General features: G+C 32.9%; 1 long non-coding RNA gene and 1 other non-coding gene across 2 annotated transcripts in view; both read right to left on the bottom strand.

Moving 5' to 3' along the window:
• The window catches only part of LOC149131489 (uncharacterized), a 518316-nt gene that overhangs the window by 411268 nt on the left and 93814 nt on the right, over positions 1-13234 (bottom strand). The window lies entirely within an intron of this gene.
• Positions 5667-5773, bottom strand: LOC128250489 (U6 spliceosomal RNA). The gene has a single exon (XR_008266507.1). It is a non-coding gene; the product is annotated as a U6 spliceosomal RNA (small nuclear RNA).

Here is a 13234-nt window from a genome sequence, read left to right as displayed (position 1 = left end):
GGTTGTACTGATGTTTTGTAGTGTGTGGATGTTTGTATTTTCATTTTAGGGTAAGATGAACCATAAACTGTGGACAGACTGTAACGGCTAAATCTATATGCGTACTCTGTTCCGAAAGAAGTTAACAATAATCCAGGCTCTGAGATATTTCTAAAGTGATGAGTATTAGTCTATTGACAACTGTATGGATTGCTAAGAATAAAATACTAAACGGGATTTTGTCCGGCTTAACGTTTTGAGATCAAATTCGGCTAATCTTGACTTTGACTTTCGTCCATTTGGGGGCGATAAAATAAGTACCAGTTAAGCATTTGGATAACTCTAATTGACTTATTCTCTCCCTCAAAATCGCTGCTCGCGAAACCAATATTTCCGGAGCGGTTAGTTACCATATGGTTGTTTATGAAGTGATTATTAGCTTCGAATTTCAGAGAAAAAGTCCACTTAGCGTAACTATAAGGCAGTGGGAGGGAGAGGTCTGTAACATTAACTGAGGAGGGAGATCTTTCCACAGTTAACCATAAAGTGGGCATCTGTTAGGTAGGTGAGATTCATTTAGATCAGCACTGGAACAAAACTTATGGAATTAATTATAGAGGAACAAATATGTTCCAACGGACACGCAACGCAGAAGCTTGTTGTAGGTTAGTATTACGGTAATTATAGTATATGACACGTATTAACTGTCATGAAATGGACGATAGGTACCAAAGTTTTACGTTGTTAATCAATTTTTACCTGATGATCATTATGAAGAATTCCTATTATACAATTCTTATACAGTTATATTTATATACATACATACATACATACATACATATATATATATATATATATATATATATATACATATATACATGCATATATATATACATATATGTATGTATACATGCGACTGTGTGTTTTTTAGTATAGATAGATATATAATTACTTGCACACTTCTACGTAAGGTCAGATAACATTTACTCTCTTTGTCTCTTTCTCTCTGTTCCCCGCTCTATATATCATATATATACGTATATATATATGTGTGTATATATGTGTGCGTTGGTGCATGTGCACATGCGTTCGTGTAGGAGTTTAGTTGAAGTTCGCACGTTAAAGTTTGGTTGGTATATATTTAAATTTATACTAGAATCCCTACTAGTATCTTGGTATAATATCTTCTATTAACAAACCTGAATACATTAACCATATTTTGTCTTCCACGTTTTGTATCATATTCGTAACACGAGAGCAAGTATCGGTCGAAACGTTTACGCAGTTATACACATAAAATAATAAAAAAGCGCAGTACACCCTAAAGCCGATTTTCAAATAGAAAGGGATTTTCTCAGGTTAGTTTTCCGCTGTTAATAAATGTGAAACTTGGAACACAGTTCTCATAAGAGCATTAATCTAATTTGATAAACAGCATAACACGCTCTGTCAGTTTTATTGGGCATTGATCCCTTTGGAGGTTTATTAAGCTTTTAATCATTCATCCACTTGTGTGGGATGTATTTATTAGGCATTCACCAAATATACAATCGAAGTTTGTATGAAATTGTAATCAAAGAACAAAAAATTAGCGGGCACTAGAGCAAGTTTTATAATATTTACACCAATTTAAAATATCATAAGATATTTTGAAACATAAGCACTGAAAGCATAAGCGCACAGAAACGTTGCGAAAGAATTAATTGTTGTCTTGAAAAGGTACTTTGGAAAAATTATTTCAATACCTTCATCAAATTAAACGAGAATAAAGAGAATTCAATGGTAGTGTTAGATAGAGAAGGATGTATAGCCGAGCTACATGTAATAACAATTAATACATGGAAAAAAGATTCAGTGTATTTCACTTTGGCGCCAGTGTTATCAAGAATGTCTTATTGCTCATCACACCTTCCTGGGCTTTCCCAGATATGTTTATTACGTTTGTAAATGTGTCATGCAAACAAATAAATAATACTCAATAGATTTTGCTTAGTATTTTATTAGAGTTAACTATTGTCCCATTGTGGCTATTATTCACAGATTGACAACAGCACAACAAAACATGAATTTTCTCTCTCTCTCTCTCCCTCTCTCATTCTCTCTCGTAAATGATTGTATAACAAGATACTTGGAAAGGTATTTAGTCTTTGAAATATTGCTTGGCACCTACATTCTGGCGCCTAAGCGCGAGTGGTGTAAAAGTGCAGGAACTAGCACACACCGAGTGAAAGAGAGAGAGAGAGAGAGTAGATTATATATAGTTCTATGTATAAGTGTGCATGTAGTCATAAGTATTATATAGTTATCGAGACACAAACACACCCAAACGCCCACAAACCAAACCACTATATATACACAGACGTATATATATATTTACATATAGACATAGGTTGTATATGCCTTTATATATGAATAAATATATATATATATATGCATAAAACACTCACAATCATTGATAGTTGAATAAAAATCGTATCACAGGAATACTTTAAAATAATCACGAGATAAAAATTGTTTAATAACGTAAAACTTGAATGTATATTGTTCATGTTTTGACAGTTCTTACGTGCCATCTACTACAATTAATGTAATATACACCTACAACATCCTTCTGCGTTGCATATTTTCATGAAAATAATGATAGAGTCGCAAGCAATATTTATTTTTGAAGCCAATTTAAATACGATCTCACGAAACACTACATGCTACTATGCAGATAATATAGACACAGTGTTTTATATTAGCAGCGAAATGTATTAATAGACTTTGGAATAAATTAGAGATATATCTAATTGTGTAGAACTGCAATTTTTAAATGAATAGGAAGAAATATTAATTAAATTTCCACAAAATAATTAGCAGATATTTAAAAAACATTAGACAAATATTATATTCTTTCACATGATCATAACATTCCAATTTGTTCATTTTGAAATAGTATATCAATAATCCTATATTTTAATACTTTTGAATTTATGCGTGATAATTAATTTATTTAGCTAATTAATTTTTTACTATAATATTTGCTGATATCATTGCTTTGATATATTCGTACATGTCCGGACCCTGAGTTTCTATATTAATTTGCGGTATCTTACACTAGAGAAAAACTTGAAAAAAGATTTGGATTCTAATAAACTCACACGTTCCCATCAAAAGAAAGGATATCAATACATTTGCATTTCTTTGCTTGAATATTAATAAAGTAATTCGAAGAATTTGATGAAGAGTGTAATATACAAACACACACACACTCACGTACACACGTGCATACCTGTACAACTATAGGTGTGTATGTAGTGTGTTTGTATGTAAGTATGCGAACGTATGGAAAACGAACCTCCTCCAACTATGTTGCCTATATGTCAGTGCACATCTTTGAATGCAGTGTATGCTAGAAAATTTGCTAATCCGACGGAGGCCTGAAAAGACATTTTAAGATCCACAAATAGCAGAAATTATCTCATGGACTTGGTGATCCAAATCAGAGGTTCAATCTATGTGGTTGTCTTTTCAGAAAATTGTCTGGTTTAAAAAGCCACAGCAGACACAATGATGGTACTAAGATGTAAGTACAGCAGGTGGTCAAACTATGTATATGGAGTAGACAACCACCATATATATATATATATGTGTGTGTGTGTGTGTGTGTATGTGTGTGTGTGTGTGTGTTTGTGTGGGTGTGTGTGTGTGCGTGTGTATGTGTGTATATAATGTATATAATGAAAACAAAATCTTAATTTTAGATATCTATTTTGTTTAATGTGAACAAGAGACTTCTGCACTCATATACATGTTGCTTCGCCATAACATTTTTTATACGTTACATCATACTGATAGTGTAGGATTTTTGGAATATAAGCAGTTTGGCGAACGAGATAAAACTTTTATCTTCGCAAATATGTTTCTGAGAGTTGGCCGTGCAACTTTTACTAAGAACTCTTCTAAGCAGGTTAGTAACTGGTTAATGAATGCTGAATTCCTCATGCGTACCTTACACTGGCGGACAAATGTAATTTCTAAATTATAATGTGTCGGCAGTGTTTATAATAAATATATGCAGGATCTGTTTAAAATTCTAACTGAAATTGCTTCCGTAAACAGGCAATGATGGATAACGTTAAATTAATGCGTGGGATAAAATGAGAATTTAATTTTCAACCAATACAAATTCTATTCTGAAAACTAATGATTAAACGGCTGAACACTCCAAGATCGCATCGATCGTTTACGCAATTCTCATGCCGCATGAATGTGTCACAACATGACTAGGTTGTAATTACTTGTTTTTCTTTACCCGTATACTCCAGAGCTAGTGAGATTAAAAGAATCGAATAAATCGCTGGATCAGTTTTCGACGCCGAATGGATAATGCCAAATATGAATTTGGTTGTATTAAAACTTAATACACAGTGAACCAGAACGATTAATGTTTGTATTCGAAGACGCCTTTGTTAAAAGAAAAAGCACCATCACTTGTCATTCGATATTGAGACGGAATTACATTTGCCCTTCGAAAAATCTATTATTTTAGAATACACTCCGACAAGTTCGACATTATTTTAACGATGAAGAACCGATAATGCCTGTAGCCAATACAGATTGGTGTAGCTTAAAGCAATCACCTTTCTATTTAAAAATAGGAATGGTGGTGTGGTTACCAAGGTCGTTCCCATTATGTGAATTCGGTCTAATTCCATCTGCACAACACCTTGTGCAAATGACTACTAATTTAGATGTGGGCCGACTGAAGCCATTTAAGGAAATTTGGTAGATAGAAATTATGTGGAAGTATGTGTGTGTATATTTTATGTCTTTGTGCATCCTCCCTCCGATTGGCAACCGATAATAATTTACTTACGTCTCTGACTTCATTGTTGTGCATAATTTGATAGAGTAAATGCCGGACATTAGGTAGTTGACATATTTAGATGTGCACCGTCTTATTGAATCCATTTATGTATTATGTCGGTTTCTTTCATATTCTAAGGATTGCCGTTTGAGTCTGGAGGATAGCTTCACAATTTAGCTAGATAATGCCACATTTCGGCTCCTGTTCGATGCATGTGCATCGCATGTTCCTAGGGACACCATTTAGCCCACATCTTATATTTGAAATCTGCTAAATGGAAACGTGTAAAAGCTTGTTGGGTGGGCCATAAGTGTGTTTCAAAAGTTCGGTTTAGTCTCGCTGTGCGATGAAAATTTCTGCATCGTTTGAGTTATATAGGTTACTAAGACGCTAATGCAAAGGGCAGTCAAGTAACTGAACCAAGGAAAATCATGACTGAGATCCATTTATATTTTGATGTGAAAACATTTCTTTACGTTTCCTCATAACTCTATAGAACGAATATGTACTAAAATTCTAGGTCTCTGCTTCATAAGAATAGCATTAATGTTTAATAATTAATAGCATTTCAGCCTTTTTTATGTTCTGAGTTCAAATTCTTATTTCTTCATTGCCCACAAGGGGCTAAACATAGAGGTGACAAACAACGACACACAAACGGGTTAAGTCCATTACATCGACCCAAGTGCGTAACTGATACTTAATTTATTGACCCCGAAATGATGAAAGGCAAAGTCGACCTCGGCGGAATTTGAACTCAGATCGTAACGACAGGCGAAATACCACTAAATATTTCGCCCGGCGTGTTAACGATTCTGCCAGCTCGACGCCTTTTAGAAATATGGAACGCTTCAAGAATTTGCGTGTCATCCTTGCACAGGGTCCATGCTAATCTTCTTTGTATCGTTCGAATTTTAGAATCTGCACTGCCAAAGCAAGTTCAAATTCTGCCGAGGCCTTTCGTCGTTTCCGAGTCGATACAATAAGAACCATTTGAACACGGCACTCGATTTAACCGATTTAGTCCCTATCGCAAACTTGCTTCAGTTGTGCCAAAGTTTGAAGCCACTGATTACTGTTATTATTATTGTTATCATCATCGTCATCATTTTAATGACTTTGGATTCATTGTATCGACAGAACTGCGGCCAAAAATTATATGCGCTGTATTCAGTTATATCATTTGCATTCCATAGTTGATATCCCATAGGAATCACATTTAAACTTTTGTTTCTTTTCTCATAGCAATTCGATCAAATAAGTGACAGAGATCGAGTGGTAGCTGTTACAGTCTATGCCGTTCCTTTCATAATGATTTCCGTATTTTATCCATATGAATATTATTTTGGTTTGGCAAGAATACAATTTCATTTTTCGCGTATATGGTTACGAGTTTTTGACAATGTTATGGTTTTCTTCCTTTTTCACATTTGATAGCCATTACGTTAAATTTACTTTCGAAGTAAATTGCGCTTAATTTTGTTTACGGTTGTTAGTCCTGTGTCAATTTTAACACAGAGTGCAAAATGAACATTTTCACCATATTTTTTTCCATAAAGACAAGATGCTGCTGAGGTTCCCAAAGAGATATGGGATGTGTATGCTGTTGATTGCATAACAGAATGCACATGTGGAAAATGATATAAAAAATTCCATTCTGGAGATATTTCATTCAAATCACCATCACTTGGCATTCAATCTTAAGACGAAATCACGTTCTGGTCGACCTACTGAAACCGCATTTGCTCCAGTTTTTGGCTGATAAGGATCAGAAGTTCTACGAGTGCGGCATCATGAAGTGGCAGAAAGATGGCAAAAGGTCATGGAACAAAAGGAAAATATTTACTTGATTAAAGTTCATCTTTTGTATGTAAAAAAAATCTTACTTTTATTCCACACGGAAAAATCGAAATTACTTTCTTGCCAACCTAATATGTTCGCAAGAGAAAAATGTAGGAGAATTTGAAACATTGACTTCAAATAGCGGCTCCGTTCCTTTGGAGACACAGAGCTAGTGTTTTCTTAAAAGTACAATTATAGCACTTGACTATATGGACGCGTACATGTACTTAGAATCAGCACTTCATTGGTGGCACATTATATATACAGTATGAAAATATATAGTTATGTCAACTGACGGCGTCATCGTACTTTCATAGTTCGATAGGAACAATTCCTTTCTACCATTTTTATATCCATTGATACAATAAATAACAGACATTTCAGCCTTCTGCCAATGGGAAGAAAATAATATTTAAAACAATATTAGTTTTTACGTTAGACTCAGAATTTTTAAAGCAAAAACATACATAAATAAAATAAAATAAACACGCAAAATGGCAGCAGCTCTATTTTAAATACTTTGATATTTTCCCCTTTGGGTAAGTGTAAATCTTATTTTGAATGGAGATCACTATTTTTCTAGAAAACTTCACATTTATTTCACTATTAGCATATGTCTTTCTTTGGAATTTCATTTTTCTATTATTTTTTTCTATTATATCGTGAATATTTTCAGGTTCTTTTTTATACCCTTGATTTCTTCCATAATATTTCTTGTCTAAGAATGTCCTTCTTTTATTTCTTGTTATATCATTCCTGATGTAATTCTGCGTTGTATTTCTCCTTTCTGTTTTGCTTTTCTTGTTTCTCATTATTTGCATTTCTGTTATTTTACATTGCAGTCATGTTATTCATTACAGATTTTGCTATATGATCCGTTCTTTCTTCTTTTTTTCTTTCTAACTTTCTTTATATATGTATGTATCCTTTTTGGTTTTTTTCCATTTCTAGTTCTTGCCTAACATAGCAATTTCGTTATTGTTGCCGTTAATATTATAGCGAATTCTGCTTCGCTAACTTCATGATGAATAACTCTGCAGTGATTTTACTAAACAAATAGAAGTAGAGAACCATATATACGTGCACATACTCATATATATGTGTGTGTGTGTGTGTGATTGTGTGTGCGTTTGTGTGTGTCCGTCAATCTGTCTGTGTGTATATGTATATATTTATATCTATACCTATATATATATACATTATATATATATATATATATATATATATCTATATATATATATATATATATATACACGCACGTACACGCACATAGGATTACACATGCAAGTACACCCTTTAAAATGGTCGCCAAGTAATGGAATTGGCTAAAGAAACGTAATCATTTTTAACGTCAGTATGCATCTGCATACAAATTACATACATACCTATATATATATATATATATATATATATATATATATATATATATATATATATACATGCATTTATATACGTTCAAGTAGGTTTGTATATATATGCTTCGCTTTCTCTCTCTCCCCCTATACATATGTACACACACACACATATATATATATATATATACATATATATGTTAGCATACATGTATATATACATATATATATATGTGTATATATATATATATATATATATATATATATATATATATATATATATATATATATATATGTACATATGTATTTGGTATGTATATATGTATATGCGTGTGAATACTTGAGTTGGGGCATGCACGTCTGTTTGTGTGTCTGTTTAATCTTATATATGTGTCTGCCTATGTGTATGTGTGTGAATGTGAGTGACTATATAGGAATATTGTAATCTTCATTTCTAGCCATCTTTCTTAATTTATATTCTATTTCGTGAAACTAATATGAAATGAAAAGGAAAGCTGTTGAATTTAAAATCGGTTTTTGTAGATTATATTATACATATATATTCTGTATTTTGAGCAGTTGGCATCATATTCTTTAATTATGTAAATTGACATATTTGAATATGTTTTAAGCAGGTTCAGTTTTTTTCTGTTTTCCTTGTCTTATTGCTGTAGTTTTTGTAATCATCTTCATACAAACCAACGCTGAATTCCCATGTTATTTTTAAACATTCGATTACTGTTTGCAAATATTTAAGTCATTGTAGAAGCTGGAAAGATGAAATACAAAGATCGACGTAGGAAAATATTCAGATCACATCTCGAAGAATCAAAACATGTCGTCCTTTTTTCCTTTAATTGCATAATATTTTACATGATTTAAATACATATAAATACGTCTTAGTAAAATCGAGAAGATTACAGGATTCTACAATGAACAAGTGTTCATCTAAATGAAGTTGTCACGCATAAATTAATGCGAACAGTATTAATTTATATGTATGCATTAGTGTGTAAATATATGTGTGTGTGCATGTTTTTCAACATTATATATATATGTATATATATATATATATATATATATATATATATATATATATATATATATATATACGTGTGTAGAGGAATGAATGTAAAAATACATTACATAGGATGTATCGTAAACTATTCAAAATTATTTATCCATATATCAGTGGCCAGAATATGCAATCAAAAACCTTTATTTCCAGAAAGAAACGTATATAATTGTGAATAAATCACAATTATAACGGAGAGGGTTATAAAAACAATTACCCGTCTAGAAATAGCAGTCAAAACCGCTATAAAGCCACTATAACTACTCAAATAATATCCCCTCAAAAATAAAAGATGTCGGCAAGCGACATTTCATAAAAAATCGTTCACATATCATAAATGTACTCATTCACTTCCCACATATTTAGAGGTACATCTGCAATATGCTATATAGTTAATGTTGCATGCCCCTTTGAGCCATGAATACTCTAGAGGGAAGTTGAAAAAGTATATAGATACAACCCACTTAACTACGAAATACTATATAGATGAAGGTATTATATAGAAGAACAGAACGGTTAGTATGGTACCATAGGCTGCGGGTAGCAAGCCTGGTACGCATGCAAGTCTCCAGGATCTCCAACAAAAACCTGTCATAAAGAGGGGAAAATAATTATGATAATAATAATAAATAGTAGTAGTAGTAGTTGTTGTTTTAATAAATTCCCTGATGCAGTACTAAACAGTGGCTTTCATGGGTTCTCATCTTAACTGATTGGTTTTATCATGTGTATTGTTTTGCCTTGACATAAAAGATGGGCTACAGCAAATATTCAGCTCAATACTACATATTTGCTTCTCAGTTGTTTGTCCTTAACCAGTTGAACATGTCCCATATTGGCTGACGATATGTGCATCTCTGATCACGAGCAGAAGTAGTTGGGAGCATATTAGCCCTGTGTGGAGAGGAATTCTTTGGTGTTTGAATAATTCACCTTTGAAAACATGTATCTCGTTCAACACCCTTAAAAAACCATTCTTCAGAGACCTTTTGAGCGGGATGAGCTATTTGACCGGAGAAAATTGTAACAAGGCCCCCACCCGCAATGTTAAACTCTGTTAATTTTCATATGAGATCACCATGTCACGCACATATGTTCTGCATGTGCCTGGTGTACCCTTATCAGACGGGTAGTCATGATGGGTGTACTGCGCTTCATATATTTTACCCCAGTGTCACTTTGATGGCATGCACTGCTCTCTCACTCAATAGTAATAATAATCGATACGTTGGGAACAGTAAGCAAATATATAGACAAATGGCAGGAGATTGGAATAGAATGACTGGTAGACCTCCCACAGAAAATGTGTCGCTTAGGGACAGCAAAGATTATCAGTAGGGTTCTAAGCAGTTGAAAGACTGTTCAAGATTTGTGGATACCCACGGTTACATGCAGTAGATTACAACCCACATAAATTCTACAAGAAATAAACTAGTTCCTGAATGAAACTAAATAACAATAAATCATCTTAATAATAGAAATAATTCTTTCTACCGTTGGCACAAAGTCTGAAATTTCGTGTTGGGTATGGTCCCCAGTCTTAAGCGGAATTTAAAGTCAGAAGTAATAAGACGAAAGGCCGCTATGCATATTGCCCCGCGTGCTTACGATTCTACCATTTCGATACTTTAATAATAATCATGATGAGGATGATAACAACATCATCTACAACTACAATAATAATAATAATAATAATGATAATAATAATAATAATAATAATAATAATAATAATAATAATAATAATAATAATAACATCAACAACAACACAATAGCAAAAATCATGATAATGATGATTATAATGGTTTCAAATTTAGGCACAAGGCCAGCAATGACGGGGAGGAGTAAATAGATTACACTGAAATGGTATTTGAAACGTTAAAATGAAATGTCGACCCCTGCGGAACTATAATAAAGTCTCAAAATTGTGGGATGGTGCTGAGACGTGATGTAGATCACATAATAGAAGATATTTTAATAAAGAGAGTAAGAAATATTTCTATAATACGTATTTAATAGAGAGAGGTAGATTTGATAAAACAGTAAACATTGACTATCGACATAGTTCATCATGGAATTTGGGGCTTCAAACAAGTACAGAGAGAGAGGGGGGATGGACTGGAAGCGTGGAAGAAAGAGATTAACAGAGACATTACTTCGTAGCTCGACCCCCGAGAATATTGCAGCATGGTGTTACATTAAAAAAATGTAGGAAATTAGATTTTAAGACTTTCAACATATCTGGTTATATGCCTGATACAGAGACCAGAGCTACAGCTAAATAATACCGAAACGTAGAAATAACAACCCCAATTGTATTTCTTCCGTATATACCATTGACTTCATTGTGTCTACTTATTTCCTATTTAAAACATAGAATCATGCGAAGAAAAATTACGTAATTGTGACATGTGTTTGTATATTTTGTCGACACTCTACGACACCTACCTATCATTAAATGCAAGCAATATGTTAATGCTACTCGGAAATTGTGTTCCTCTAAGCAATTCTTCCACACCCATTTGTATTTAATGATATATTTTGTTTCTAAAGCTTGTACAGAGTTGAATAGAATCCTACTATGATTAAGAAAGAACAAAATAACGCAATCTATTGATCGTTATCTGTGTAAACAGCAGGCTATTCTGTGTAAGATTCATTGATAAAGAAACATAGAAGCTTTCACAGTGATACGCAGGAAGAAATAACAAAAATACCGCTTCGAAACTTTGCAGAGTGGCTGCTAAAAGAATCATGTTTAAATAGGAAACTAATGCCATATCCCCTCTTTCTGTATTGTACAAACTATATTCGACATAGCGATTACATACACCAGCAGATCAGAAATGTACGACATTACGTACTTGAAGATATGTTGTAACAAGGCTCTATACCTATCATTGTAATCATTAGGTGAGATAATGTCTTTTTTTTTTTATTATATTCGTCTCTTTATTGCGTTTTCAGCTGCAAGTCATTCAGAAGAGGGAGCAATCATGAATGTAGAGCACAGAAAGAAGCTTTACGTACAACAGTTCGACTCAAATCAGAAATAAATAGTTCAATATTAAATCATGCACTAGCTGACCCATAGTGTAGCTAATGGTAAGTGTCAAACATGCAGGCGGGGTTAAGAAACTCGCTTTACAATCACGTCGTTTCGAGTTCGTTCTGAATGTGCGACACATTGAGCTAATGAGTTCTACTAATATACCGGGTTGTCAAGCCAAAGATACATGAGTGAATTTAGTTCACAGGAAGTCTGTAGGAGAACGTCTTATATATATATATATATATATATATATATATATATATATATATATATATATATATATATATATATATATATGTATGTATGTATGTATATGCATAGGTATGTTCGTTAAAGTATGCTATTGAGTGAATATGCATATGGATGTCTGAACGTGTGAACAAACGCACACATCTATGGGAAGGAAATTGTCGGGTTACCTATGATATATAGACGCATACAGAGACAGAGAGAGAGGGAGATTAACTTCTTATATCTGAACGGTTAATTCTTCCAAGTAACAGTATACTTACGTTATTCACATCGTTAATGTATTATTGTTATTTTAATATCGAACACTGTTACTCGGTATAGTTAATCATCTATTTTATTATGAAATCTTTTCCTCGCTACTGCTTACTTCTTTTTTTATCTCTATATGAATTTTACTTTTTTCTCTAATAAATTTTCCTTTTTTCGCTTTCACACGTCACACCAATTTCATCGTGATTATTTTTTTTTCCATATGTGTATCATTGTCATCGCTAAATTACTCCCAGTGCATATTACACACATCTACACATATATAGGTATATAGTTACGTTACTAATGCAATATCTAATAATTTCATATTACACCATTTTCTTTATATTGATTCTTAAATTAATCCTTCCGGCAATCGAACGGTGTCTCGAATCATAGCTACCATAGTGATACATACATACATACATCATGTGTGTGTGTGTGTGTGTGTGTGTGTGTGTGTGTGTGTGTGTGTGTGTGTGTGTGTGTGTAAATATATATCAAATATATACAATTTAAATGTATTACATATTCGAGTATATCTGATTTTATTAACCAGGTTATAAGAGTTCAGGAAATTAACT

This window comes from Octopus bimaculoides, chromosome 21 (genome assembly GCF_046866305.1).
Source record: "Octopus bimaculoides isolate indiv1 chromosome 21, ASM4686630v1, whole genome shotgun sequence".
NCBI lineage: Eukaryota > Metazoa > Mollusca > Cephalopoda > Octopoda > Octopodidae > Octopus > Octopus bimaculoides.
Note: the sequence above shows the minus strand (reverse complement) of the source record. Positions and strands in the feature narration are given on the sequence as shown.